At 47.8% G+C, this 27,842-nt stretch overlaps 1 protein-coding gene across 6 annotated transcripts in view; it reads right to left on the bottom strand.

Moving 5' to 3' along the window:
- CTXND1 (cortexin domain containing 1) overlaps nucleotides 1-7,339 on the bottom strand; it is a 35,444-nt gene extending 28,105 nt beyond the window's left edge. For 2 of the 6 annotated variants that reach the window (XM_074354214.1, XM_074354216.1), the window contains exon 1: nucleotides 6,879-7,086. The gene's annotated coding sequence lies outside the window, so the exon portion shown is untranslated. The other 4 variants (XR_012502749.1, XR_012502748.1, XR_012502750.1 and 1 more) reach the window with 4 other exon arrangements.
- Between the last annotated feature and the right edge of the window lie 20,503 nt (nucleotides 7,340-27,842).

Raw genomic sequence — 27,842 nt, 5'->3', positions numbered from 1 at the left:
AGAGTTAGATTTCTCTGAGGTATGTTGAGAAATTTACACATCAGGCTGTGGCTACTCCAGTGGGTACCAAGACACTTTCCCACCCGGGCAATTCCCTTTGTCCACTGTTACCTTGGCTCATTCTGTGGACCAGGCCCCGGGAGCCCTAGAAGGGAAGGCGTGGGTGGCCACTGGGAAGTGAATGATGAGGAGTGGAGTGGGCAACACCCTGCAATGGCAGAGTCTTCATACATTGATGCCCCAGAGCTGCAGCAAATTGGACAAGACGCCAGAGCTCTTTTCTAGGGCCAGGCAGGGAGTGACACATTGAGAGAATCCGGCTCCTTAGTGTCATCATCTTCTCTCCTTTTCTACAAAATTCCAGATGCAAAGACATCTCTCTTCCACCTCCATGGGGAAGAAATGCCTCCCAACTGGGAGCCCAGGAGGTGAGGTCGAATGCACACTTGGCCGTCTCAAACTGGGCTCAGCCCACTAGTTGCCAGTGGGGTGGCATGGGTGGGTCTCTGTGCTTCCTCATGAGAACAGGGCAGTGACACCCATCTCTCAGGGCTGCCGGCTCAGATGGAACAGGAGACATGGAAGAGTGTTTTGCACAAGTGGAAAGAACTCTGTTAGCAGCCCCTGAGGGAAAGCAGTGGGTGTTGGAGGAGTCTGGTGCTCTGGGCCATCTGGAGGGGGGAAGAGTCAGGCTCCACTGGGGTCCACACAGTGCACAGTCCGTCTTCCGGATCTCTGTGTCTGTGCAGGGATCGTCACTCAGCACCTGGCCGGATTTCACATCCTAGTCACCGAGGGTGTGGGAGATGGGAAGATCAGTCCAGCCTGTAATTATTAATTACCCTTCTCTGTTTAGAGACCTTGAAAATGTCGGCTTGTTTTCTGCAGAACATAAAGCAGCCCTCCCATTCTCTGCTAATGCCTTCTTTCCTTTGAGCCCAGCAAGCCAGATTCAAGTGAACAGATGAAGCCTGAGAATTTACGCACAAAGCTCCAAGCTCAGGACGGTGGGGGATGCACTGGTAAAACATGTGTCAAAATCAGTAGACACTCCAATCATCCTGTTATTACCCAGGGGAGGGGCTGCCTGACAGAGGGTTGACTCTGGGAGGCTGGGCTTGTAGTTTCTGCCCCCTAGGTAAGAAACGGGCTGGGCAAAGCCAGACCTCTCCCTCCCGAGAGGATGTGCAGCATATGAAGAGGTCTCTATTTCAGGAAAAGTAAAGGATCATCCTTGTTGAAGATTGGGTGGACTCACGCTGAGTCTGTGCAGAAGGGCTCACAGCAAAGAGTGATGCAGGTGGACTGGTAGCCAGGACTGGGTAGCTTTGTGCAGCAGTTCCGGTTGTAAGAAGGTGTTAATCAGACCCAGGCATCGCCCTCTGCAATCAAAGCAAAGGTGACACAGTCACTAGGACTTGCGTTCCTGGTAAGTTTCCTGGTGGTGCTGATGCTGCAGGTCCCGGAGCTCCGTGGACTAGATCTTTCCCGCAGAGAAGGTCAAGTTCAGCCCCTGATACTGTTAGGTACCTACACTTTCAGATACACAATCTCGTCGGTATTCCAGCAGCCTCCGTGGGGAGGGAGAGAGTACAAAGGGTGAGACTGGGACCTGGAGCCAGTCCTCAGGCTTTGAATCTCAGCCTGAATCCCTTTTACTGCAATGCAACTTGGCAAATCACTTAACCTCTGGGTGCCTCAGTTTCTTCATGGATAAAATAGGGTGATGATTATAGCACCAACCTTACAGATTTAAGATGAGGATTCGAGGCGTAACATCACAAAAAAACACCGAGGACAGTGCCCGCATGTAGAGATGTCGGTGCGAACACCTGCGGCTGTTGTTCTATCCGTCTGCAGGTGAGGACTCGGAGCCCAGCAGTTTTGGGAAATCAGGCCTTGGGCATCCAGGCCCTCTAGGCTCTGCCCCCAACCCCGTGTTGCCCTTGGCAATCTTGTGTTTGCCTCAAGACTGAGATAAACACTGTTCTTCAAGAGACTCTTCTGGTAATTATTCACAAACAAATAACAGTCATTTGTTTTGCTTATGAGTCTGGAGGTTGACTGGGCTCAGCTGGGTGGTTCCTGCTCGGAGTTCCGATGTGCATTTGGGTCAGATGGTGGCTGGGGCTGGGGCCTCTGGCGGGCTCCTTCACTCACATGTCTGGAGTCCACGCAGGGAAGACTCACAGCTGGGGCTGGAGCAGCCGGGCTCCTCGGGTATCCCTTTCAACGTTGTGGCCTTTCCACGTGGTGGCCTTAGGCAGCTCGAGGGTCACAGAGCAAGTGTCCCAAGAGAGGCCAGCATTAGCCAAGTGGCCTTTTCTAACCAGCCCAGACACAATCGCCTTAGACCCAAAAGCACAGGTTTCTTTCTAGATATGGCCTCTGCTGTTTGTCTTTCTGTGATTTTCCAGGGCTGGTGCAGGCGAGACTGAGGCCACGTCAGTCTGGACAGCAACGCTTTGGCTACAGGCAGTGCTGACAGCCGACTGCATCGTGACTTTTGTGGAAAACAGGAAATCACAAAACGCCCTTGAGTGAGGCCTGCTGTGGGAGTGAATGTGTGTCTCTCCAGGTCTAAAAGGAGAACAAGGGCATTTGCGCTTCTGTCCAGACAGAGTGAGCCGTGAACTTGGTGGGGGGAGGGAGTGTCCAAAGTTCAGATCCAATGAGTGTGCAAACAGTTCTAACTTCCCCAAACAGGGCCTGTGCTTCTCAAATTTTAGCCTCTAAACTTCAGGTGCTTGATCATCTCTTGCTGAAGTGTACACTGCCAGCTCTGAAGTTCTGGTTCAGGGGGTTGGGGTTGGGCCTCTGCACCTGAATCCTACAACAAGCCTCCCAGGTGATCCTACGAGAATGCCTCTGCTGCACTCTCACGCTGTAGGGGACGTTTTCACAGTCAGATTCAGAGTCCACGCGCAGCTCCGCAGGCCTGCCTGTGGTAAGCGTGGTGCTAGTCGATTTCACATGTTCTCCTCTGTAAGCTCCTCCTGAAACTTCAAGCAGAGCTCATCACACCTGCCATCTCTGGTCAACTTGTCATGGCCACCTGAGCATGAAAGTTCACGTCCACGGAAAGAACATCAGACTTCAATCCCCAGTGTCTGCCCCGGGCGCAGACTGCAGGAGGGCTGGCAGGACTGCCTGCTTCTCTGACCCTTCTCAACCCACAGGGGAAGCTCAGGGTACCTTTCTGTCAAGACAGCCCAAGGACAAGGATGAAATGCCATTCTGGAGTCTGTGCAGTTCTGCGGGCCAAGGCACTAGGAGTCAGATCTTTTAGAGGAAGGATCCAACACTGAGTGTGCAGGGATGTGGCCCGCGGTGGAAGGGCACCTCTTCCCAGAGGAGTGTTGGTGGTGGGCTGCCTTGCTTTATATTAACACAAAGCTATATTATGCAGTAGAATTAAATACTTAAAAATAATTTAAACATTAAAACATATTTGAAGAATTTTTAAAAATTTAAAAATTCCCATAAGAAGAGAGTGTAAACTATATACTGAACATGGAGTGTGTGTCTTGAGGCCAGCCATTGACTGAGACCCTCTTCTGTCATTGGGTTAGCAGGTGGGCAGGGCGTGACCTAAGGGGCTTGAGGCCAAAGCTGTAGATACACTGAAGGCTGCTTGTTTGTGTGGAAGCCTCTTTGTGCTGCAAGGGCTTCTCAGACGTCTCTGGCCGGCTGGGGATTCTGAGACTGGGGATCCCAGTCGGCTCTCTTTCCATCTAGGATTCTGTCTTTCCATGTTTCCCTTGAAATAAGTTTCCCAAGGGGGCTCCATCTGGAGGGCTTGAAGCATCATCATCCCTGGGGGCACAGTAGAGACCCCACCAGAAATGTGCAGCATAGGGGCGTGTGTTGAAGAACGCACACTGAGCACTGATGTCCACGGGGGAGGCAGGTGCAGACTCCGGAAAGGGAGGTCCACAAGGACTTCGTGTGTAAAATGCCTACCCTGTGCTAGGCTCTCTCATATACATCACCAACCACAATTTCCACAACAACGCAGCAAAGATGGCAATGGCTTCCTAACTTTAAAAGGCAGGAACGGACTCTCAGAAAGAGTTAGGAGCCTCCAAGTAATAACCGATTGTAGTAGAGACCAATTACAGAGGGACGGCTCCCCAGGCTCAAACGTGAGTTATCTCATTTAATTTTATCCTCACAAAGTGAAACTGGTAATCATAATTAAGTGCAGCTACTTTTTTTTTTTTTTTTTTTGAGTGCTAACTCTACAGCAGGGATGTTTTCCTTAAGCAACTTCACATGATGGGGGGGCAGAATATAGGTTTCAAAATCAGATGATCCCAGTTTGGAAATCTTACTCTTACCCTGAACAACCTCTGGTAATTCAAGTTGCTTCTCTGATCATAAGTTTCTTCATCAGGAAAATGGGGAGGACAGGTGTTACTCTGGGAATTCAATGACAGCAGGTATAAAAATGCTTAGCGTCACTAAGTACTTAACAAATGGAACTGACTTTTAGGTATTGGTTCTCCTGGGGTTTTACAAATGAGAGAAGTGAAGCTCAAAAAGACAACGTGATTAAGTTAAGGTCATCTGACCAGAGGCAGCGCCAGGACTAAATGCGGATCTAAACAGCTAAGCAAACATCAGGGCTCTTCCTCCCCTGTGTACACAAGACGACTGATTTCAACAGGGCTGATCCTCCGTCATCAGGAAATGTATAAATTCCCACTCGCCAGCTCCCGGATTGTAGGGCGCACAGGATGCACTTCAGGAATATTTCCTTCCAAAACAATTCAGATAGTTGAAAATGTTGTCACTTTTAATGTTTTCATGGGAACTTCCGTTATCTAAAAAAACTCACGAGCATGGACCAGCTCCAGAGCCTGCAGTGCCAAAACTCAGAGCCGTTACAGTCTTCCTCCACATCGGGACTTGTTGAAGCATTAGCCTCAGAGTCTTGGAAACCTGTCAATTTTATAAACCCTGTTCTTTCTCTTGTGGCCGGACAGGATAATTTTAGGACATTTTCCTTGATACCATTTCATTTTCCATTTAGACCATGGAAATATTGTCCAGTTTGAATGATACTACACAAGATCATCTTAGGACTGCAGATTTTGAGTTTGTGCTGTGATAATGCAGCCTGGTAGTGTAAATATTTGTTGGAGAAAGATTAACCAGCAGGGCAGTGTATTCAGAATGGCTGCCTTTTTCATTAACCCAGTAAGGAAATAAACCAGAGAGACACGCAGCCCTCTAAATCACAACTTACAAGCAGTCATTGAACTGCTAGGAAAACTAATTTTTTTCAGGCTTATTAAGGTTCATGCTGTTTAAAAAATCCTTTATTCTGCCATAACCTTGTTTATTTTAAATTTACATCTTGAATATCTAATGGTCAGAAATATACTATAAATTTCCAAAAATATTTGAGTTCAGAGACACATTATACTTCATGCAACCATTACCTGAAAGTTGTTCAGAAATATTAAACACAGTTGGAAAAAAAACGACTGGGAAATTAGTCATTCGGAATAAGAATATATTAAAGATTATATAGAATAAACGAACAGCTTACCCACAATTTCTCTTTTGGCCAAATGTGAAGTCAGTGGTTTCAGAACAGTTTTCCGGGATAAGTTTTGGCTTGACACTTTTCATTCTCATGTGTCCTCAAAGATGTTACATGCCTTATGCTGAGCCATCCCTGAAAAATGTAGCCTTAATCCAAATCCAATTTATAAATCACATCTAAGGCCTTGGATGTTTGGCTTTCTGCTGTCCTAAACCCACTTTGCAGGTTTCCAAGACCACAAATCAGGTTAGTACATTTCATCTCTTAAGGAGGAGGTGGGGGGGGAGCGTACAAGCTCCCCAGCACCTAGGCGTCTACCCTCTAAGTCCACTGGATACGTATTTTATGTAAAGGAGTAAGACTGCATCACAGATATTCTGATTTTCCATTTGAAATCCGGGGAGGCTCAGGTGAACTCACACAGTGTTTAGAAAGATCCTGCAAGCTGATTCAGAAATGGATTAGAACGGAACCTCTCCCCTTGGTGGGGAAGGCACCCTGAGGCCCTGCCTGGGACTTCATTTCTGGGTCCAAAGCCATACTGTGACCTTATGCCGACATCACCTTGGTCTTTCCTGACCGTCTTTCCCTCCTGGAATTTTCCCTGTGGGCAACAGAGGCTACTGTAAAATCCAGTTCCATCATACATTTCCCAAAATATCACCCAGAGCCTGGAAAAAATATTTGAAAGGTTGTATTAGGCTTTTCGCTGCAGATCAGGACGAAATCCAACTGAGACCTGACATTTTAGAAAAGCTGCCACCAACAGAACTTTTCCCAGAAGTTACATCAAATGTGACCTTCACCAGCTACACGGAGAAAAATCTGTTCTAGGTTACCGTCAGCCACAAGAAGGGACTGAATTTTAGGCACCGAACTTGACAAGAAGGAATTCCTAACTTTGATTCAGTTTTAACTCAGGCTCCTCAAACCGCTCAACGGCAGACGGGCCGAGGACCCCAGATGGAGAGTGGACGGCTCGGGAGTGACGGTGCCTTGAACACACGGCACAGCGCCTTTCCAGGTTTCTGAGACCCGAGCCCGCAGCATAACTGGGGCTGCTGCAGCGCGGAGCCCGGCGCGGCTCCCCCTGGGCAGCCCCAGGCTGCTGCTACCTGCCAGCGCCGGCCCGGCCCTCCCCGCCGCCGAGCAGGGGGTCCCCTCGCGGTAGCGGCCGGGCTTGGCTGGACCTCAGCGAGCAGACCGGCCGCCTGCGGCCGGCGGGCTCGGTCCGCGGCCGGACACCCACCCGCGCGACGCCCCGGCACAGCCGACGATGCGGGCGGCGCGGCGGCTGGTCCCGGGATGCTCCCGCAGTCCTTACCTGGCGAGGCCGTCCGGTGCGCTCGCGGGGCCCCGGCCAGGCCCGCCCGGCACAGAGGCCGGGGGCGGCCTCCGCTCGCACGCTGCGGTGCGTGCGGGTCGGGGGCGCGGGGCGCGGGGCGCGCTGCCCAGGCCCGGCTCGGCGGGCAGCGGCCGGGCTGCGGCTGAGTCAGCGCCCCGGCGGCGCGGGCGAGCCCGGGCCAGCCGCCGAGAGGGGGCTCTGAGCGGAGCCGCGGCCGCCCTGGCATTTTAAAGGCGAGGCAGCTGGATGCTGTTCAAGCGGAAACGCAGGGAGAAACTTCAGCCCCCGGGGCCAGGCGTGGGCAGCGCGGAGGGGGCCCAAGAGCCCCTTGCAGGAGCACAGCTCAGTCTGGGCTTTCCTGATATGCTCTTTACAAGCGTTCCCTTCAGATATTTCCTTTACGGGAGAGCAAATGCCTCTCTCAGAGTGTCTGCCTGCATTATGCTTATCAGTGAGACAAACATTTTCATCAAAGTTAAGAGCAAGACCAGGAGGCAGGTTTGGAAAGTATGGTTAATGCAATTAGACAAGAGAAGGAAAACGGTGTCAAAACGCTGAAAAAAATACTGAACTTGTGCTCTGTAAAACAAACAAAAAAAAGGAGGGGGTCTTTTTTAAAAATTGGAAAGCAGAAGAGAAACAATTACAGTTAGTGGCAAATGTGATCGTCTAGGTTGGAAAATCCAAGCCGAAGACTGAGTGAAATAGTAGCCTTTTCCAAGGACCTGGCCATTTACAAAATAAACATACCAAATTAACAGTGTTCATGTGTATTTACTAACCAGTTAGAAATGCCAGTGACCCATTCTTATAGCAAAACCATAAAAAACTTGAAATATGAACTTTTTAGGGAGTATCTTCTACTTTGTTAAAAAAAAAAAAAACTTCTGTCTACTGGGGCACTGGAGAAGACTGGAATCCGTTAAGACACAATCCTTATTCTTGGACAAAAAGGACACCTTGTAACCCTCTCACACCCTCCTTATCTGTAAATTCAAAGTAGAATCTTCTTTTTAATTTGACATAATGATTCTGGGTCTCATGTGGAAGAATAAGGCGAGAACAGGCAACAAAGTGTTGGTAAAGAAGAGAATAAGAGAAAGTAGGCCTGCTGGATATTAAAATGAAAGAACGCATGCATGAGTAAATAAAATGGAACACTGACCGAGGGCACACGATTGAAGGAAGTGCCTTACATATGTTAATGTGCTTTGATCCTCACAACAACCCTGGGAAGCAGATACTAATATTGCTGTCCTTTTCAAATAAGGAAATGCAGGTCCGGTAGGATAAATATCACACACGTCACAGAGCTAGAAGGAGGGGACTGGGGCTTTGATGCAGGCATTCTGTCTCCCTACCCTCTGCATCTGTGCTTAATCCTCCGTCACACTACACTGCCTTTATTACAAAGCAACAGTAATTAAAACAACGTGTTACAGCCCTGGAGATGACTGTTCAGTGGAGCAGGACGGAGAGCCCAAATTTAGAAGTACAGGAGAAACTGTGGTGTTAAAATGTGGCACTTCAAGTTGGTAGAACAGATGGATTTTCCAAAAAATGATATTGGATTAGTGGAAGCTGGTTTTCTACCCAGTTCTCCAGACCGAAGTAAATTCCAAATCCATCAAATACTGAATGTTAAAAAGTGAAGCCAAAAAATAATTAGATAAATATATAGGTGAATATTTGCTGTCCATCCGGGATTGCAAATTTTTTTTTCTAAATTTATCATGAAGCCATGCAAGAAAAGACTGATGGATATGATTTATAAAAAAATCCAAATACACATCTTTATTTAAAAAGATGCTATAAAATGAGTTAAAAGTTAAATGACAAAAATGGAAAAGATGCTATAGAGATTGCTACATTTGATTGATAGAAATAAAAACAGTCAGTTAAATTGGAATTTCAAGTAGGCAACACATAATTTGTTAGTATGAGTATGTCTCATTGCTTCTCTGATAGCGAAATTTAACTGGGTATCCTGTATTTTTATCTGGTAGCCCTAATATTACAGCAACATTTTCATGTACATAATTTGCAAAGAACTTTTACAGTTATTACCAAAAAAGATGACCATCCGAATAGAACAAGGGAATAAAAGTGACCAGCAGGCAATTCACAAAAGAAGAAATACAGATGTCCAATTAACAGGACAAGAGAGCCATCCTCTCTGGCAATAAAATAAATACAACTGCAAAGTTTGGAAAGCTGGGCTTTTTAACTTTTTGATTGGCAAATTTTAAAATGTTGACAAAATTCAGTGTTGATGTGGGGCTTGGAAAAACAGACATTCTCTTCTCTCTGTTGATGAGAATGTAAATTAGTATAATATTCTCAGAAAGCAGTTTGAAAACAAGTATCAAGTTGAATACTTTATGTGTATGGCAATAAACCGTGGAAATCCATTTAGAATTTATCTAAAGAGGTAATTTGACAAGTGAACAAAATGCATAGAGTGGATGTTTACTGCTTTACAAAGGTAATTTAAAATAGTGAAAAATTGGAAACAATCTAAATATCTCTAGCTAGGGGACAAGTTAATTAAATAATAATGACATGTATTGAGAATTACTGTGATGCAGACATTTTCTAGGTACCTCCTGTGTATTAACTTGTTTAATTCTCAGAAACAAAACAAAACAAACCCCTCCTACCCACCCTCCACATGCCATCTGAATAGAAGGATAGTGCTAGCATCTCCATTTTTAGAACAGAGAGGTTAATCAACTTCCCCAACTTCCCACAGCTGGAAAACGGGGACCTGGGATTTAAACTGGAGCAGTTTAACTCCAGAGGCCATACTCTCAGCTCTTGTGCCATGTTGTGTATTTAATGGACTCTCACAGAGGACACGCCAGGATGGATTCGTCCACAGGGTAGAGAACTTTGTAGCTGTTAACCATGATAGTGTGACCCTGTACTTACTAGCATAGAAGATATTCATGACATATTGTTATTTGAAAACGGAAGTTTCCAAAACCACATTGCTATAGACTAAATATTTTGTGTCCCTGAAAAATTCATATTTTGAAAATTAATCCTTAATGTGAAGGTATAGGAGGCGGGGGTTTTGGAGACTGATCAGGTCATAAGGGTGGAGCCCTCATGAATGGGATTATGTCCTTGCAACAGAGACCCCAGAGAGCCTCCTGCTCCCTCCCACCACGTGAGGACACAGTGAGAAAACCACACGTCTGTGAACCCAGAAGTAGGCTCTCACCAGACACCAGATCTGCTGGCACCTTGATCGTGGACTTCCAGCCTCCAGAACTGTGAAAAATATATTTCTGTTGTTTGTAAGCCACCCAGTTTATGGTATTTTGTTATATCAGCCTGAACAACTAAGACACTTACATGGTATGATCCCATTTATGTAAATTTGGATCTATTTATATGTGGCTCTCTATATAGACATAGAAAAATCTCTGGATGAATAATCAGATAATATTTATACAGGCTTTCTTTGTGGATGATGGGATTTAAGGTGATTTTTTAACTTTCTTTTGTTTTTCAAATGATTTAGGTTTTAAAATTATGAACACGTTTTATTTAAATGTTCAGGAAAAAAAAGGAAATGAAATCTCGGGGGAAATGCCCACTTTATGATTCAGTCCTTCAGCATCCTGTCAGTCTAGGCTTTTCCGGAGCTTGTGTCTCTCTTCAAATTCTGAGAGCCAGATCCCGGGCTGACAATTCTTAGCCCCAGGTTAATCCCAAGGATCCCTCGTGTGCCTCCTGCCTGCCCTCTAGCTGAATGAGGAGGACAGTGCACTGGACCATGTCGGGTTAAGTCTTGGCACTGCCACAACGGATGCTGAGAACCTGGGAAAGTCCCATCCATTTTCTGAGCCTCAGTGTCTCATCTGTGAAATGAGATGGGTATGTTAAGGGTTCTGGTTGCAAGGGACAGAAATCACCTTAAACTAGCTTTCAAATAAGGCAAATTCCCTGGAAGAATTAGTCCAAGGAGAGAAAGACGACCAAGGCAGAGTAAAGACTGGGATGCAAACTGGCCTTTAGCCAACTGGCTGCTGAAGCCACAGGTTCTAAGTAGTCGCTCTCTCTCCTCACCATCTCTGCTTCTTCTCCTCTTTAATCGGACAGCTGCTTCCATTCCTCCTCAATCCCTGAAAACACAGCAGGCTCCTGAGTTTTTTGTAACAGCTTAAGTCACCCAAAGAGAGGAATTTTCTTGGTTCTTAGTTTTAAAATTTCCAAATCATGGCTTCATTAACCCAGCTTGGGATAAATACCCACTAGCTGGGGTATCACTTAAGGTAGATGAGGTTACGTTGTGGTTACAAACCAACCCTAAATCTCAGTGTCTCACTACAAAAGAGTTTACCTCTGGCTTGCGCTGAAGCTCGGTACCATGTTAGGAACCCGACTTGGGAACCCAGGCTGAAGAGGCAGTTTCTATATGGGGCATTTTGCCCAGTGGTAGAGGGAAGGAGAGGAAATAGATCTTAAAGCTGCTGCCAGAGCAAGTCACGTGCCCAAGCCTAATGTTGCGGGGCGCAAAGATGTCTCCAGCTCCCCAAGAGCAACAATACAGCCTCCTCTAGCTCGTAAACTGTGGCCAAGGGGCTGGGGTCGTAATAGAGTATAACATCAATACACCACAACCATTGGATAGAACAGACCGTGACGTCGTGTTCTGAATGTCTCCATCCAGAAAAAAGGAGGGGGGAACGTTAAGCAGATTATCATATAACTCTTGACCACAGTGGTCCTTAAGTTCAGACTGTGATGCTAGAAATGGGCTAAATGATCCCTGGGGGATTTGGGGGTGCACTGGGAGGAACGCTGGACTTGGAGTCAGGCAGCTCTGAGTTTAGTGAGTTTCTTGCTCTGCAGCTCACTAGACATATAACCATGGCCAAGCCACTGAACTTAACGTCTTCTCACTCATTAAATGGTGATAACAATTCTTGCAGGATTGTTGCAGAGAACAAATGCAACGTCAAATGTAAACCACTTAGCAGAGTGTCACCGGGTGGGCTCCACCCTACTGTTGACCTTTAAAAAGAGAAAGTTGCCCACCAGCTCCTACTCAGTGTCCCCTGGGAGGAAATTAGTGTCATGTTTCATGAAGGGATGGTCAATTTCTGTCTGAGTTGCTAACTCAGCAGAATCTGTTCAGTGTCACTCACACTTGATTTTGGTGGCTATTTGAACACTGGAGCCAGCTTATGTGGGACCTGCCCTTTATGGTAGGGACTTGAAGTGGGGTGGCACCGACCTTACCCTACAGACCCTGTCTGTTTGCTCTCCCCTACTTGGAGATGTCATTGTTGGCATCAGCTTGGACGTTTGTTTTGTTAGATCCTATGTCTTTATAGATGGGCCTGAGGTGAGGACACGGATGCTCAGAATGGCATGTCTGGTGTGGGAGGTGAGCCTGCTGCCAGAGGACAGGAGCGACCCTGCCTCCCCTGCTGGGTGTTAGGCCCTGGGGGAGGGTCTGCCTGTAGAAGCGCAGCTGTGGGCTTCTCCCTGCCTGGCTGTGTCCCAGCCCGGGGGAGGGCTGGTTGACCCAAAGACCCTCGGGAAAGACCTCAGGGGCCAACTCAGGAGGAAGCTTGGAAAGGGAATTCTGCACACGACTTTGCACCAGCCCCTTGCTGTCTCTGGTTACCTTTTTTCCAGTGGACCAGGGCGTGGGGCACCCTGAGCTTCCCATCAGCTCTGGCATCCCTGTTCCACCCGTGGATAAGCCAAGGAAATGGCTTTTGAGGGAAGGCTTTGGGAAATCCACAGCTGCTGGCTTTTGTCTGCACCATGGTGCTGTTTCGGCCTCTGCTCCGGGCTCGCTGCCACCGCTGGACGCCGCCGCTGGGCTGTGCGGTCAGCTCGCCCCTTCCCTCCCTTGGCCCTGCACTTCAGGGCCAGGAACTTCAGGCTGATTCATGCTCTCAGGGAGCTAGAAGGGCAGCAGGAAGACGTTTTGGTGACTGCTTGTCCCTCCTCTTTGCATTTTGCGGAGGGCTGATGGATGACCCAGTCCTCAGTGAAGAGGCTCCAGGGAAGGAGATGGATCCTGCCAGCTGGACCAGCTCAGGGTGTGCAGAGCCCTTTCTCATTCCTCATCAGTATGAGATCTGTGGGCTAACCACACTTACAGGCAGGGCCCAGGAGGCAGGAAATGATCATGATTGTTTTGTAGATGATCAGAGGACAGAGGGATTAAGCAGCTCGTCCAAGGTCCTGAGACTTCAATCCAGAATCCCAGAACTAGAACCTGTCTCTTGAGCCTTTGGTGCAGTTTCTGCCGTGTCCCACCGCTTCACCAGCCACATTGTCACAAGTTGAAATTGTTACTGTGTGTGGCTGAGCAGCTCAGACCTCCTAGTCTGTTGCTTCCTTAGGTTCTGCCAAGCAAGGACTCAGGGCATTTAGCTGGAAGGGGGATGCCTCAAGGGTGTCACTGCTTGGTGGCCCTCGGGCAGGCCGAGGTGCAGAGGAGGGAGCAGAGTCCAGTGGGAGGAGGTGCAGGAGGGAGGTTTCAGCTCTGCCCACGGGCACTGTCCCTTGTACACTTGTCCTTCCAAGAGGGACGTGCTGCTCTTCCGTGCCCTGCTTCTAAATGGGGCCATGTGCCCTCAGGAAATACACTAAAGTATGAGGGACAGGATGTGGCATGGAAACACAGTCCCCCTACACTACCTTTTGAATATGCACCACCCTTCTGTCACCTTTTAAAGGGGAAGCACTCGTAGATGTCCTGTATCTTGGGTTGGCATCAAGGACTTCCTCTAGCCGAAGTGGGCAGGGGTGGAGGTGCGGAAGGACTGAAGAGCCAGGAGAGGGGTTCAAGATCCTGCCTGAGAAAGAGATGCAGCCAGAGGAAACTCTCGGGTAGAAGAACGGGAAGCAGAGGACAGCGAGTTTGTCAGGAGGGAGGCAACTCTGAAGGAGGTTTTGGAACAGCAGCTAGAGCAGGCTGAGGGAGGGCTCTGGGGAGAGGCAGGGGGAGTGGGAGGAAGGGGGCCAGGAAACCAGGTTGCAGAGGGAAGAAGAGGGTGGAGGGAGGGACTATTAAACAGCTGCCAGAGGGGCTGATATTTTATGAAGAGAGAAAGACATGTTGAAAACACACTTTTAGGAAGTCTTGCTGAGTGGTTTACAACATAACCTTCTCTTGCCTACTGTAGAAAATCTTTAGTAAAGATCCACATTACTTGGAATGCTTCGGGAACCCGCTTTAGGGAAGGTCTTACTGTGCCAGGAAGCAGGGTGGTCCTGTAGAGGTGCAGGGCAAGAGCAAAGGCTCTAGTGGCATGAGACACTGGACGGGCTTCTGGAAGCAAGATAAGCAACAGAGAACAGCTGGCTATGATCACAGGTGGACTTTGGAGTCTGCCAGGTGTGGGTTCAAATTCTGGCTTTGCGACTTACTCACTGAGAGGGTTTGGGCTTTTTACTCACCATTTCCAGGTCGCAGGTTCCTCACCTGGACAGGAGGATAAATGATTGTCTGGATAAATGATTTTAGGGGTGTCATGAGGATTGAACCAGTTACATGTAAAGCATCAGTGTGGAGCCTGGCAGATAGTGAGCACTCAATGCTGAGAGCAAGAGAACAGTTAAATAATGAGCGATGGACCGATAAATTGAAATGGTTGCCAGTTATTCGAGTAATGCGGATGAAGATTGTGGAACATGTGGGGAAATGTTTGTCACATGATAAGGGGTAAAACATGAAGAAAAACACTAAACTGTAAAATTATTATACAGATGGATAGAGGATGGAAGAGAAAAACTGAAAACCAAAAATGGTTGATTTGTTAGAGTGATGGGATTCGGAAGGGCTTCCTTTCAATTTTCATTTCTTTCATCGTTACGATGTTTGTGTACGATAAATACACAGAAAGAAACGCACGGTCTCAGGTGGCAGTGAGTGCCCACCGCTGGAGGTGACTGTGCTAGATCTCGCTAGCGTTCATCCACAGCGATCCTCTCCTTCTGGGCATGTAGGAGGATTATATTTGACTCTTTCTGGTTAATGGATTGTGAGTGGAGATGAATGTGTCCCCTCCAGGACGAAGCCTTTAATTGCCAGTGCAAAGCCTTCTCAGCACCTACTTCTCCCACCAGGTGATGGAGAAAGCCACACACTCCAGATAGAGCAGCTACGATGGGGTAGAACCTCAGTCAACCAGGGTCCTTGAAGGACTGTGTAGAGCAGAGCCCCCTGCTGACCCCTACTGGTCATGGACAACTTTGAGCAAGAAATAGCTTTTGTATCCTTCAGAGGCTGAGATTTGTTGGTTAAATTTTGCACAGTGTAACCCAGCCCGTAACGTGTCCAAAGCTCTGCTTGCTGCAGCAGTGTGTGCAGAAGCGCTTTCCTGAGATGGAAGAAGACAGGGAGATGCCTGGCCTGAGTCGCTTTGTGTCCTAACAGAGACAGAGGAAAAGCAGTTTGGTTACACCTGACTCAAAGCCTGGTCCTCACGTCTTCCTGGCTCTTACCTACTGCTTCTCCATATTTCCCTGGACCAAAGAAAATCTGAAACCTGTTTTCCAGCTTTGGCTGAAGGTCTAAAGAACTCCCCCTCCCTGCCCAGTGCACAAGCTTTGACTGAAACGGTGAGAAAGAGTAAAGGAGAGAGTGTGTAGCAGGGTCCAGCCCTTCCCAGAGGGTCAGACATCACTGTGGGGTGGTGAGGAAGCCGGGGTCTTCCTGGAACCTGAGAATTCAGAGTTGTGGTGTGAATGTTTGCTACTGGCCTTGATGCGGGTCCAGCTATCCTGCTGCCCGCCCACAGTGCACCCCATCCTTCCAGCCTTGTCATCTGAGCACCTCATTCTCCATACTCTTCAACCCTCACTGACTAGCCTGAGCCAAGAGCACAGTCTCTTTCCTAAAAAGTGAGATTATTTTGTGTTAAAGAGAGGTGCTAAGAACCAGACTTTCTCAGGAGTAGCGTGAGGAGGCTGCTGTCCAAAGTTTTGGGTGCTGAAACCAGATATGCCTGGACTTGTCTATTCCTGAATCTCGCATCCTGTATCCCTGAGGTTCTTTTTAAAGTATAGTTTACTTCAAGTTATTGTCAATGTCCAGACGGATAAAAGGAAAAGTTAGCATGTTTCTAAGATTCTTAGAACCATTATTACACTACATCAAGAGGTCATCTCATAGTTAGATTTAATACAAACAAGTCGAATTTATAAAAATTGCTTAGAACGACTTTTAAAAGTGGCCATAGTTTTGGAGAACTCAGTGAACCTTAGTTTTAGTGCAACATTACAGATTGAGTTAAATGACAACTTTTGGCCACAAAATACTTTCATATTCAGATAAAGAAACCCAGGGGTGGGGGCATAGCTCAGTGGTAAAGCGTCTGCTTAGCATGTGCAAGGTCCCAGGTTCAATCCCTAGTACCTCCATTAAAAAAGGAAAAAAAGAAACCAAGACATAGAGTGGTAAGCGACCTCACAGGACATGGCAATAAACAGGTGTGGAACTTTATCGAGGAGCCAGGTTCTCTGGCTTAGTTGACCACAAATGATGAAGTGGCCACTATGAGCCTCTTGTTTTCATTCTCCAGTGATGGGAGTGGAAGGGGGATCTTCAGCTTGACTGTCAGCTCCATGAGGGCAGAGACCCTGTCTCATTTGTTGCTGGACTGGCACCTAGAACAGCACCTGGCAGGTGGAAGTTGCTCAGTAAACGCTGAAGGAACAAATGAGTGAATGAGGAAAGAGTGTGGTTCCCTTCAGGGACCAGTGTTAATCCCAGTGACTCAGAGCCTTGGTGGGGGTGTGACGAGGGTGAAGGGAAGGCTGTGTGGTCTGTGTCATCTATGCTGGGTTGCCGTCTCACTCATGCCCGTGGCCAGATGCCTACCCCTCCTGTGGTCTCCATCGTAAAGCCAGGCAACACTGGTCCCCTGGACTGATTTTTGCCACCTGAAGCAAGGCTGCCGTTTGCAAGGTATGTTTTCTTCTAACATAAAATGCCCGAGAGAAGGTTTACGTTTTCCTGCTGTACAACGGGAGCCGTGTCACATGGGGTGGAGGCAATTGCTCTCCGTGCTCTATTGTGACAGGTGTTATGAGCCACGTAAATGAAGGCAGGAGTGCTCACCCTGAGCCTGCTCTCCTCTAAGTGAACTTTCCTCTCTAAGTCCTGGATTCAAGCCTCTTCCTCCTGAAGGAGCTCTAGAGAGATAGAAAATGTAAGCAGGTTATAAAAAATGTTTTCCATTGAAGTAAAATGCTCATAACATAAAATCCACCATTTAAAGCTTTTTTAAATTGTACACTTCAGTGGCTTTAGTACACTTATACTGCTGTGCAACCATTCCCCCTAATTCCAGAACATTCTCATCACTCCAAAAAACCCCCAAACCTGTGCCCATTAGATAGATATTTCCTAGTCCCCTGGCCTCCAGCCCCTGGCAATCACTAATCTGCATTCTGTTTCCACGGAGTTGTTTATTCTAGACATTTTATAGAACTAGAATGATGCAATATGGGCCCATTGTGACTGGCTTCTTTTATTTAGCGTGTTTCCAAGTTCATCCGTGTTGTAACACGTATCAGTACTTCCCGCCTTTTTATGGCTGAAGAATATGTCAGTGAACTGAGACAGCACATCTTGTTTACATTCCCCAGGGGCTGGACATTGGGGTCGCTTCTACTGCTGGGCTGCTATGCATCATGTTGCCGTGAACATTCCGGTACAAGTTTCTGTGCGGGCCTGTGTTTTCAGTTCCCTTAGGAGTAGTCCCAGGAGGGGAATTGCTGGGTCATATAGTAATTCTGTGTTTACCGTTTTGAGGAACGCTAGCAGGTTCCCAGGGAGCATCAGAGGTCCTTGACGGTGGAGCCCCAGAGGTTGTTTAGGATTTTCCAGACAAAAGAAGTTGCTCACCATCTGAGCTTTCCCATTCACTCCTGCCGTCACCTTTGTCCGGGCCCCAGCCAGGATGTCACGCACCAATTTCTATGACTCCTCCTCTCTGTTCCAGCCTTTCCCAAGGCCACTCTGATCTGTCAACACTCCCAAATTGATCTTCCTGCAGCCTGACCGCAGCAGCCCCTAAGAACCCCAAGTGTGGGCCCCAGGACCCCCACATCAGCATCAGGAAAATTTCATTTTTACTAGCTGCACAAATTCACGATCCCTGTCCCAGACTGGCTGAGTCAGAATCTCTGGGCTGAAGGGCCCAGCCATCTTTGTTGGAGCATGATCACAGGTGATTTGAGAACCACTGAGTTTGAGAAGCTCCACCTTGAGGAGCCTGCCCTCTCTGGGATCAGCATCACCCAGCACAGGGAGTGCTCAGGTTATTGGGCCCTGGGCTCCTCCTTCAGCCCAGCTGGGTGACCGTGTGTGCGTGTGTGTGTGTGTGTGTTGGAGGCGGTGGGTGAGGTGTACCTGCTCCCAGGAAGACTGGGTTCAGGTTGGTGATGAGCATGGCACAGGAGCCCTGAGGCTGCAAAGCCCTGGTCTGCTGTGGACCCTCTTTCCATCCTTGCTGGAGTCCGGAGTTGCTCCTCCTTTGTGCACAAGGCCTCCCTACCCCAACCTGGTCTCTTGGAGGGGGACTGACCCCCAGCTTCCCTCCCTCTTTACTTCCAGAGACAAGTGTTCACTGTTGCTTTAAGGGGCTTCCTCGGATGCTCTGGGCAAGCAGAAGGCAGTGACAAATGGCTGGGGGCAGGCAGAGTGCAGAGTTTCCAGAACTTGGAGTTCTCACAGCCCTGATCTTGGGTCTGTGGTTCCTGACTCTCCTCTAAGGGGGTCAGGATGGATGCTTCCCAGGAGACCCTGCCTGCTCAGAAACCCACAGTCCACTGTAAGAAACCCCCTTTCCAAAAAGGATCATTTGTCTGTCATTTTCTGTGCATCCTCCTCCCTCTCAGGGCTGGGGGTGAGGGTGCAGTTCCAGGCACGGGCTGGCGTCTCCCCATATCCTCTGATTCCAGGCTCCAGACCTCAGTATCATCTCCCTAACAGGATGCACTTCTAATTCAAGCAGGCTATGCACCCACGAAGGTAAAACTAGACAGAAGAAAGGGAAAGCTGAGAGATAAGACTTTTAAAAAGCTTTGAGCTTGGGATAGGAAGTGAGAGAGACTGAAATTAAATCTCAGCCCACTCAATCTCTATCTGTGATCGGTTCTCGTCTTCTCCTCTAAGGCTGACAAATTTGTCATTGGAAAGGGTCAGCCAGGTGGAGGAGTGAGTCCCAGGCATCCTTTTTCAGTAATTCCCATTGCACTGCTGACGTCCCTGGCTCAGGAGGATGACCTGCCTCCGAGAGTTTTGCTGTTCAGATCACAGGGCAATAACCCACCATCTCTAGCTACAGAAGGGGAGGGGACCCCAGTTGTTTGTGTCTGCTGCTCCCCCGTCCTGTGCCTGCTAATTCTATATCCCCCACAAGCCTACAAAATGATGACAAATATTTCTCTCACGCTCTCATTCTCTCCCTCCCTACCCACACATGTATATACCTCTCCCCTCCTCTCTCTCACAAACACACGCATACTCATTCATTTTATGAGTATCCACTGAGTTCCCATTGTGAATTCAGTGAATAAAGAAGATGTAGTCCCTATTCTCACAAATTTATAATCCAGTGGGTTATAGTTACATTAAAGACATGTGTACACAATATCTGGTTGCACTAAGTGTCGTGATGGAGAAGTCCAGGGCATCCTAAGAGAAAGTCATAGGATCTAGGCAGTTGGGGAGGCTTCCTGGAGGCAGTGGCATTTGTGCTGAGACTTACAGTGAAAAAGAGCTAGAAAAGCAAGGAATGGGGAAAGAACAGACAGAGATAGCAGGATGAGCAAAGGCCCTGAATTAATAATGAGCTCCATGTAGTAAAGGAGCAACCGAAAGAGGGCTGGGGTGGGAGTGGGTGTGGCAGGAATTAAAGCCAGAGCAGAGAACAGGACTCAAATGGGAATGACCCTGGAGGACGCCATAAGGACTTTGCCTTCATTCTAAGAACAGTGGGTGGCCTGGGAATGATTCTAAGAAGAGAGGGACTCGGTCAGATTTGCATCTTAAAGCAGCTTGGGGAGAACATGATGATATAATGATATTTACATAAAGTTCACCGAAGACACACAAAGCCAGCAGCAAGTCACCACGATCCCCTCAGAGCTGGGAAAGAATGCTGTTATTTTAAGAAGTTACATTGCTAGAGTCAGAAGGAAGGAAAAAAAAATGATCTTCAAGGTTGAGCAGGCACCCCCATCTTTGAGGAGGTATGGCTAATGGGTAATGCAGATGCACACTGCACATTAGCGAGGGAGGAAGGGGGCCCGCACAGAGAGAACTTTATGTTTGATGTTTCTTGTCCTGCCTTAAAATGTAAGTTTTATTTCATCACTGTGCAAAAGCTTCTTAGTTTGATATTGTCCCATTTGTTTATTTTTTTTCCTTTGTCCTCCTTGCCTGAGGAGACATAGCCAAAAAAATATGGCTAAGACTGATGTCAAAGAGCTAAGTGCCTATGCTTTCTTCTAGGAGTTTTGTGGACTTAGAAGGTGTGATGCAAAGTGAAATAAGTCAGACAAAGACAAATACCGTATGATTTCACATGTATGTGGAATCTAAAAAATACAGATGAATAAACTAAATAGAGACAGGCTTATAGATACAGAGAGCAAACTGGTGGTTGCCAGAGGGGCGGAGAGTGAGGGGCATGGGCAACATAGGTGAAGGGGACTAAGAGGTACAAACTCCCAATGATAAAATGTGTAAGTCACAGGGGTGTAATGGACAGCATGGGGAAGGCAGTTAATAGTATTGTAATAACTCTGTAAGGTGACAGATGGTAACTAGACTTACCGTGGTGGGCATTGTGCAACAGATGAAAATATTGAATCACAATGTTGTACACCTGAAACTAATAAAATATTGTAGGTCAACTATAATTCAATAAAAAAAGAAAGAAAGGACTCCTGTCCGAGGCTCTCAGGCACCATAAACTCAGCTTGCTTAAACTGAACACATCACCCTCCTCTTTCAGACCACTTCCCCTGAGTTCCTCGTCTCGATCCTGGGTACCACCACCTAAACCAGATTCCAAAAGTCTACGCTGCAAAGTCAGCCACAGTCACGCCTGCCTGACCTGCCTGCAGTCAGTCACTGAGGGCATTCATTGGCTTGTGCCTCTAAGATCACCACCTCCTTCTCTCCCACCACTGCCACGGCTGCATCCGCTCCCTTCTCCACTACATCGAAATAGTTTTAAAAATCCTAGACAAGTACAGAGCTTATTGTGACAGATACTCGTGTACCAGCCTCTCAGATTTAAGGTATACTTAATTTTTCCTATAAAAAATACAGTAAGTAAAATGGGATCTTTGCCCTCCCAACTTATCTGCTTTTTTTCCGATTAATATTTTTAGCAGATGAATAGTCACATGGTACAAGATTCAAAAGTTAGGGGAGTTCACCCCCTTTCGAATCTCCTGACAGCATCAGTGAACGTACGTTTCATAAAGAGGTGTGTCTACGTCTCTAGTCTGGGAGGACTGTGATGGGGAATGGGGAAGGGGTGTGAGGCACCAACGTACCACAGATGCCATGGATCCTGCATTCTTCCAAGAGTCTCAATTAAAGAATCCACTGGGAAGCGATCTTCCGTTGACAATTCAATTTGGGTGTGATTTGAACTCATAGTCTGGAGTTGACCCAGCTCTGTCCCACTCCCAGACCATGCATTTTCCTCTCTCTGCCAGACCGCCTAAGAGAGTAACATGGTGATGCGTCCCATCCAGCTGCCCTGGAGGTGGTGAAGGTCACTGGTGGGGTTACAAAGGGACCTGGGTGCCATTTCCCCTGAGCTTCTGGGTCAGTGGAGCAGGATCTCAGGTCCCATCACCTTGACTAGCTCAGGGGCAAATGCATCCTTGCGAGAATGTTGTACAAACACCCCCAGGGTCTGTGGCAGTTGTTGCCAAAGCAGCATGATGAGATCATTAGGGTCTGGACTAAGCGAGATGTTCGGGCCCTTCCAGCTCTTGCTGTGTTATTACCCTCGCTTTGCATCGCTTCATGCATATCCTGCGGCTCCTGGGAGCCGGCAGCGTCTACCCCCGGTTGTTGTCGGCACCAGGCCATATGGTGGAGAGAACAATGAATTCCCCATGTGGCTAAGCCAGCTCAATATGCTTTTCCTTCAAGTGGAGGAACACAGTTGCCTCCTTCCAAATGCTGCGGAAACAAGCCACACAACCTATATTCTGCCCTGGTGAGTGGGCACAGGGTACACTAAGCCAGACACTACCTGTCATGCAGGAAAATATATACTAAAATCCTCCAAGTTTTATTGAGCAGCTCCAGTGTGTTAGGCACCAGTGGGATCATAGACAGGAATGAGACTGTCCCTGGAATTAAGGAGTTTACGGGCCAGCAGGAGAGGCAGACACATCATCACGTAAAGTTTAATAGCAAAGCATTAAATTCTGGACAACCAAGGAAGTGGAGCAGAGGGTATCATATTGCCAGCCCCCTCCTGTGCCTTCCAGCTGCCTCTCCATCACTCTGCTCCCGTTCTAGGCTGATCTCTGCACTTACTGTCTCCTGACCCACACTGCTCAGTTTACTAAAATCTAGCTTCCCATTCACAACTCTCCAAAGGTCCTAACTCACCAAGGGTGTCAGTGACCTTAAATGACTCTAAATCCACCAGCCCTATTTTTTCCTTCCCTTTTCCCTTTATTTTCTTTCTTTGCCTTCTGTCAACGTCTAGCTCAGTTTCCACACCTTCTGTCTTAGCCTGCTTCGGCTGCTGTAACAAAATACCACAGACATGGTGGCTTGAACATCATGCATTGCTTTCACACAGTTCCAGGGGCTGGAAAGTCCAAGGTCAAGGTGCTGGCAGGTTCCATTTCTGGTGAGAGCCTTCTTACTGAGCTTGAGGACAGCCACCTTCTTCCTGTGTCCTCCCTCCATGAGAGAGGAAGCTCTGGTGTCTCTTCTTTTCTTATAAGGGCACTAATCCCATCAAGGAAGCCCCACCCCCAAGACCTCAACTAAACCTAATCACTTCCCAAAGCCTCACCTTCAAATACTATCACATTGGTGGTGCTTCCACATTTGAATTTGGGGAGACACAAACAGCGAGTTCATAGCACCCTCCTTCTTCTGTGACTCCATGTTGCCCATCTCCTGTGGCTTTCCTCTGTCCTCTCTGATATATGCCTTTGGCCGCCAGGTTGGCATGTCCTTCCTAAGGATCTGTGCTCCCCAGGGCTCTGTCCTGGGCCCTCTTCTTGCCTTGGTCAGTGCACCACCCCTTAGACATCTCACTTGCTCTCAAGGACCTAACGATCATCTCTGTGCTGACAGCTCCCACACCTCCAAGTTAGCCTCCCTCTCTCTCCAGACCTTCAGGCTCACAGCTCCAGCCACTACTGGCTGCACATAAGGCAGCTCTGTCTCCCTGGGCCCAAGACCAAACCCATCGCTTCCCTCCCTTCCCTGCTCCTCTGCCCACGTGTTTCATCTTTGCTAATGGCACCGCTCTCCACCCAGTTTCCCAAATCAGAGATGTGGGAGTCATTGGTGAGATCGACTTCACTCTTACAGGGCTTGACTGTAGAGAGCGCAGTATAAGAGTGAAGATTCCTCAAGTTCTGGGGACCCTTCCCTTTGCCCCTGGGAGAGTCGGGGTGACATCACCTGGGAGGGAGGGGGCTGTGGTGTAGAGAAGGGGCTGCTGTGGGAAGGAGGGGAGACTCATATCCCGTATGTGGGCCACAGCTTCCTCTGTCCAGGCTGGAATCCTGCAGAAGTGCAGGTGGAGAGGGGAGGGGTCCTGAAGGCTGACTGGCTCCTCTTCTAGTCCAGGGGTCTGGCAGGAGCCTGAGGTGGAGCGTGGCCAGGCCTGCCCCAGGTACCTCCTGCTCTCCATCACCTCAGATTCCCCAAGGAAGGGCCTGCCGCCGTGTAGGAACCACCTTGACCTCACTGACCTGCCCCACCAAGGTCCCGGACATCCAGAGTCTGCGCAAGGAAGGGGTGTAAAGGCCTGGCCACCTGGGCTGAGGCTGGACAACTCCGAGGGCCACTTCTTGCTCTGTCGGCCGGGACTTTGCTAAGCCTGCAGCCCAGCCTGGCTTCCCCTGTGCCCAGTCCTGCTTCCCCCTTTCTGTCACAGGTGGGACCCCTATTGTGTACCCCACACTCCGTTTCAGCATCTGCTTCTGGGGAAACTGGGCAGCACCCGGAACGTGGGCATGAGGTCAGGGTGGCCCGGACCTCCAGGTGAGGGATTCCTGCCTCACTTGGCATCAGCCTGTGACCAGGCTGGTGATGGGAAAAGGGGGACAAAACACGACTCTTATTCCGACCCAGCCCCCAGTTCACCCTACGAGGTGGAAAGACCCCCACCTCCAGTGCTGAGCAGAAAAGGGGGCCTAGAGGAAGTTCTGAAGGTGGAGAATTTACCCCCAGGGCCATTTTTCAGGGCGAAGGGGGATCATGTAAACCACTGCCATCACCCAGCTGGGCAGGGCTCATGAGGAAGATTAAATCACAGCCAGAGCGTAAACAAGCTGCCTTTTCTGTGCACCTATGAGTGACCTCCCCCCACGTGTATTCACACGTATAAACTTAACATCATCCTTTCTGAGTTAGTCTTACCTTTCATGGGTTTTCAATGATTCTATCTACAGTGAAGCACATGTTTGCTGTGGGCATCTCAGGAACTGTTTTTCCTCCTCCTCTTTAAGAGACAAGTAAATAGACAAACTTCAGGCTTTATGGTGGGGGGGGGGGAGAGGAGGGAGTGGAAGGAAGGGAGGAAGGAAGAATAAAAGAAAATATGGTTATATAAGAGGTGGGGGGGTTGGGGCGGGTATGACGATGGTCCTCTTGACCCACGGAAGAGGAAGGATGCTACTGAGGCCAGCATGGTGTGGTGGAATTTTTCATCTTTGTGATTTCTCTTTTCAAATCCTCCAAGGCTAGTTCCCCTGAAAGTCAGTGTCATGGGCCCGTTATGATAAATCTGGAAGGGCTTAGCATTTCTTGATCCCGCTCTGGCGGCACCGCATCTGCACACCTCTTCTGTCACACTCTTGGGAACAGCGTCCTCTTCTTTGCCACGAATCAGTATCTGCAGGGAGCTGCTGTGACCCACAGGGGGCTGGCCACAGATGCAGCGAGAGAATGAGGTACACTAAGGCCATTTATGTGAGCGAGAGGGAGAAGCCATCAGCCTGGAGGTTTAGCTGGATCCTAATAGAACCAGCTCTGCAGTGTGCCACAGGCTAAAATTCTTGAGGGAAAAAGCCCATCAGAAGCTAAAGTGGACTTAGTCACCTTGTCAGGGGTTGAAAGAGCCTTGGAGGCTCCTCAGTCACCCTTTCCTTTTCCAGGTCCAGCGAAGCTGCTGTCCAAAGTGACTCGGAGGGAGTGACAAGTGGAGTGTAGAGGCAAGTTTTGGTCTTCAGATGGTCAATCCAGTAAGTTTTTGACCTGGAGGATTTTTAGCAATTGAAGGGTGAGCCCACCAAGTACATAGTACATGATGTAAATTACAGGACCTCACATGGGGTAGGGATGGGGGTGGAGTGTGAGCGGGGAGTGCACATGGGATCAGGGTCACCAAAGTTCTCCAGTATGACTGTGGACATTCTTGCCAAAAGAGGATTGTATACAGATGCATTGTGTTCTTGTGTGTGTGTTTAAAGTGCTGTTTCATTAAATGTAAACATTTAAGATACACTATAATTTTCCTAAACCCATTCTGACACTTTTTTACTTTTTCCATATACTGGCAGCCTTAAAAAAAAAAAAGCAATTTGTTTAAATCTGAACAATGAGAGGTCCTAGCAAATTATATTAATCAGTCATCAAGTATTCAAATATTCATATAACACCCACTGGGTACAAATATGAACAAGAAATATAAGTTATGCAAATTAGACATTTCAGTCATTTAAAAATAATTTCCTACCCATATGGACCCTGTTGTTTTAAGTTTCAACCAAATGATACCACTTGTCATTGGCCCGTGGTACTGCTTCACTTCCCCGCGGTTGCAGCAGCCCAGGAGAGGTTTGAGGGCCAAGGACGTTTTCAGGTTTCCACGTGCAGGGAGCAGCCCCGTGTAGGTGGGAGCCCTTGGTTTGTGCACACCCGTCACACTTGATGCCGGCTTGTCGTGGCCAGTTGTGTAATGGCTAAAATGCAAAGGTATCGGTTCTGAGTTTGGACTTCAAAAGTTCTTCCCCTTTTCTGCTTGCCCTCCTCTCCTTTGCCATCACCAGGAGAAGAAGGGACCTTGCTCGTCCACCGGTCCCAGGGAGGGGACAAGGGACACGTGGAGCAGAGCCTCCCTGTCGACCTGCAGACCTCCAGTGAGAAGCAGTGCTGTCTAGCCCCGTCCCTCCAAGATCAGCCAAACCCAGTGACCACAGAGGCTTGGAAGGAGGTGGAGCAGACACAGTGGTTGGAGCCCGGCCTGGGGCGCTGCCTTCAGAGTGGCCTCCACAGGGGAGCCCTGCCAGCAGAGCCGGGCGGGCGGACGCACCTGGCTTAACCTGATTCTTCGCCATGAAAGGGAGTAACCCCCATAGCAACGGCCAGTGTGCGACAGCTTTCCCCTCAATGCCAGGAACAAAATAAAAATGACTGTTACACACTGCTATCGGGGTAACCCTGACCTTGAAGGTTCTCTGTCACTCAACCAAGAAAACGAAAGGAGTATGATCATGAGGATGGATGAGGAAAAAGCAGCGTGACTTACTTACAGGTAGCACAACTGCCCACCTAGGAAACCGAGAGAAGAAATCGAAAAACTGGAAGAATTAATATAAAGTGGCCAGCTACAAAATATATGTTCTAAAATCCGTACTTGTCCTGGTAATCATTAGATAGGAAATATCGTGGACTCCAGGAGCAAACAGCAACAGAATTTATAAAATGCTTAAGAGTAAACTGAGTAAGAAATTGGTGCGTTTTATTTTTTGGCAATGTTGTGTTTTTTACTGAGAGACATAAAAATCAACTTGACTAATTGAAGAGAGATGCCAGGACCATGGAACAGATGTTAATTCTCTCAAAACCAATGTATAAATTGAATGTGGTTCTGATGAAAATACAAGATCATTTTTTAATTTGTCAAGTAGATCTAAGTTCCTCTGAAAGAATAAATGCTCACGAGGAGCCAAGAAATTTTTGAAGAAATAAAAATAACGATGTCAGTGCTTGTGCTGCGAGCATTGGCTGAAAGCGATAGTGATTAAACCAGATTAGAGTTAGTTCAGAAATAGACAGATAAACAGAAAAAAATTAAATATTTTAATATTTTAAGAAATATTAAATATTTTAAGTGTATTAAATATTTTAAGAAAATTAGTATATGATAAAGATGGTATTTCATACCCATGGGTAAAATAATAGTAATTTTTAAAAACTGAAAAATCCGCCTGTTGGTGGGACTGTAAATTGGTGCAGCCACTGAGGAAAGCAGTATGGCGTTTCCTCAAAAGAGTAAAAAGAGAACTACCGTATGATCCAATAATTCCACTTCTGGGTAATTATCTAAAGAAAATGAAAACACTAACTTGAAAAGATATAGGCCCCCGCAGGTTCATTGCAGGATTTGTTTACAATAGCCAAGATATGGAAGCAACCTAAGTGCCCCTCCATGACTGGGCAAAGAAGATGTGGTGTATATATATGATGGAATATTATTCAGCCACAAAAGAATGAAATCTCTCCATTTCAACAACATGGAAGAAACTAGAGAGCCTTATGCTAATGAAAGATAAATACAAAACAAAAATGAAAAGCCAAACTCATGGAATCAAAGAACAGATTGGTGGTTACTGGAGGTAGGGGTTTGGGGGCCAGGCAGAAATGGGTGAAGTGGGTTAAAAGATAAAAAAGGAAAAAAAAAAAGAAAAAAGAGCTGCAATGAATACTCTGGACCTGGGGAAACCACC

Source organism: Camelus bactrianus, chromosome 27 (assembly GCF_048773025.1).
Source record: "Camelus bactrianus isolate YW-2024 breed Bactrian camel chromosome 27, ASM4877302v1, whole genome shotgun sequence".
NCBI lineage: Eukaryota > Metazoa > Chordata > Mammalia > Artiodactyla > Camelidae > Camelus > Camelus bactrianus.
This window is presented reverse-complemented; position numbering and strand designations above follow the sequence as displayed.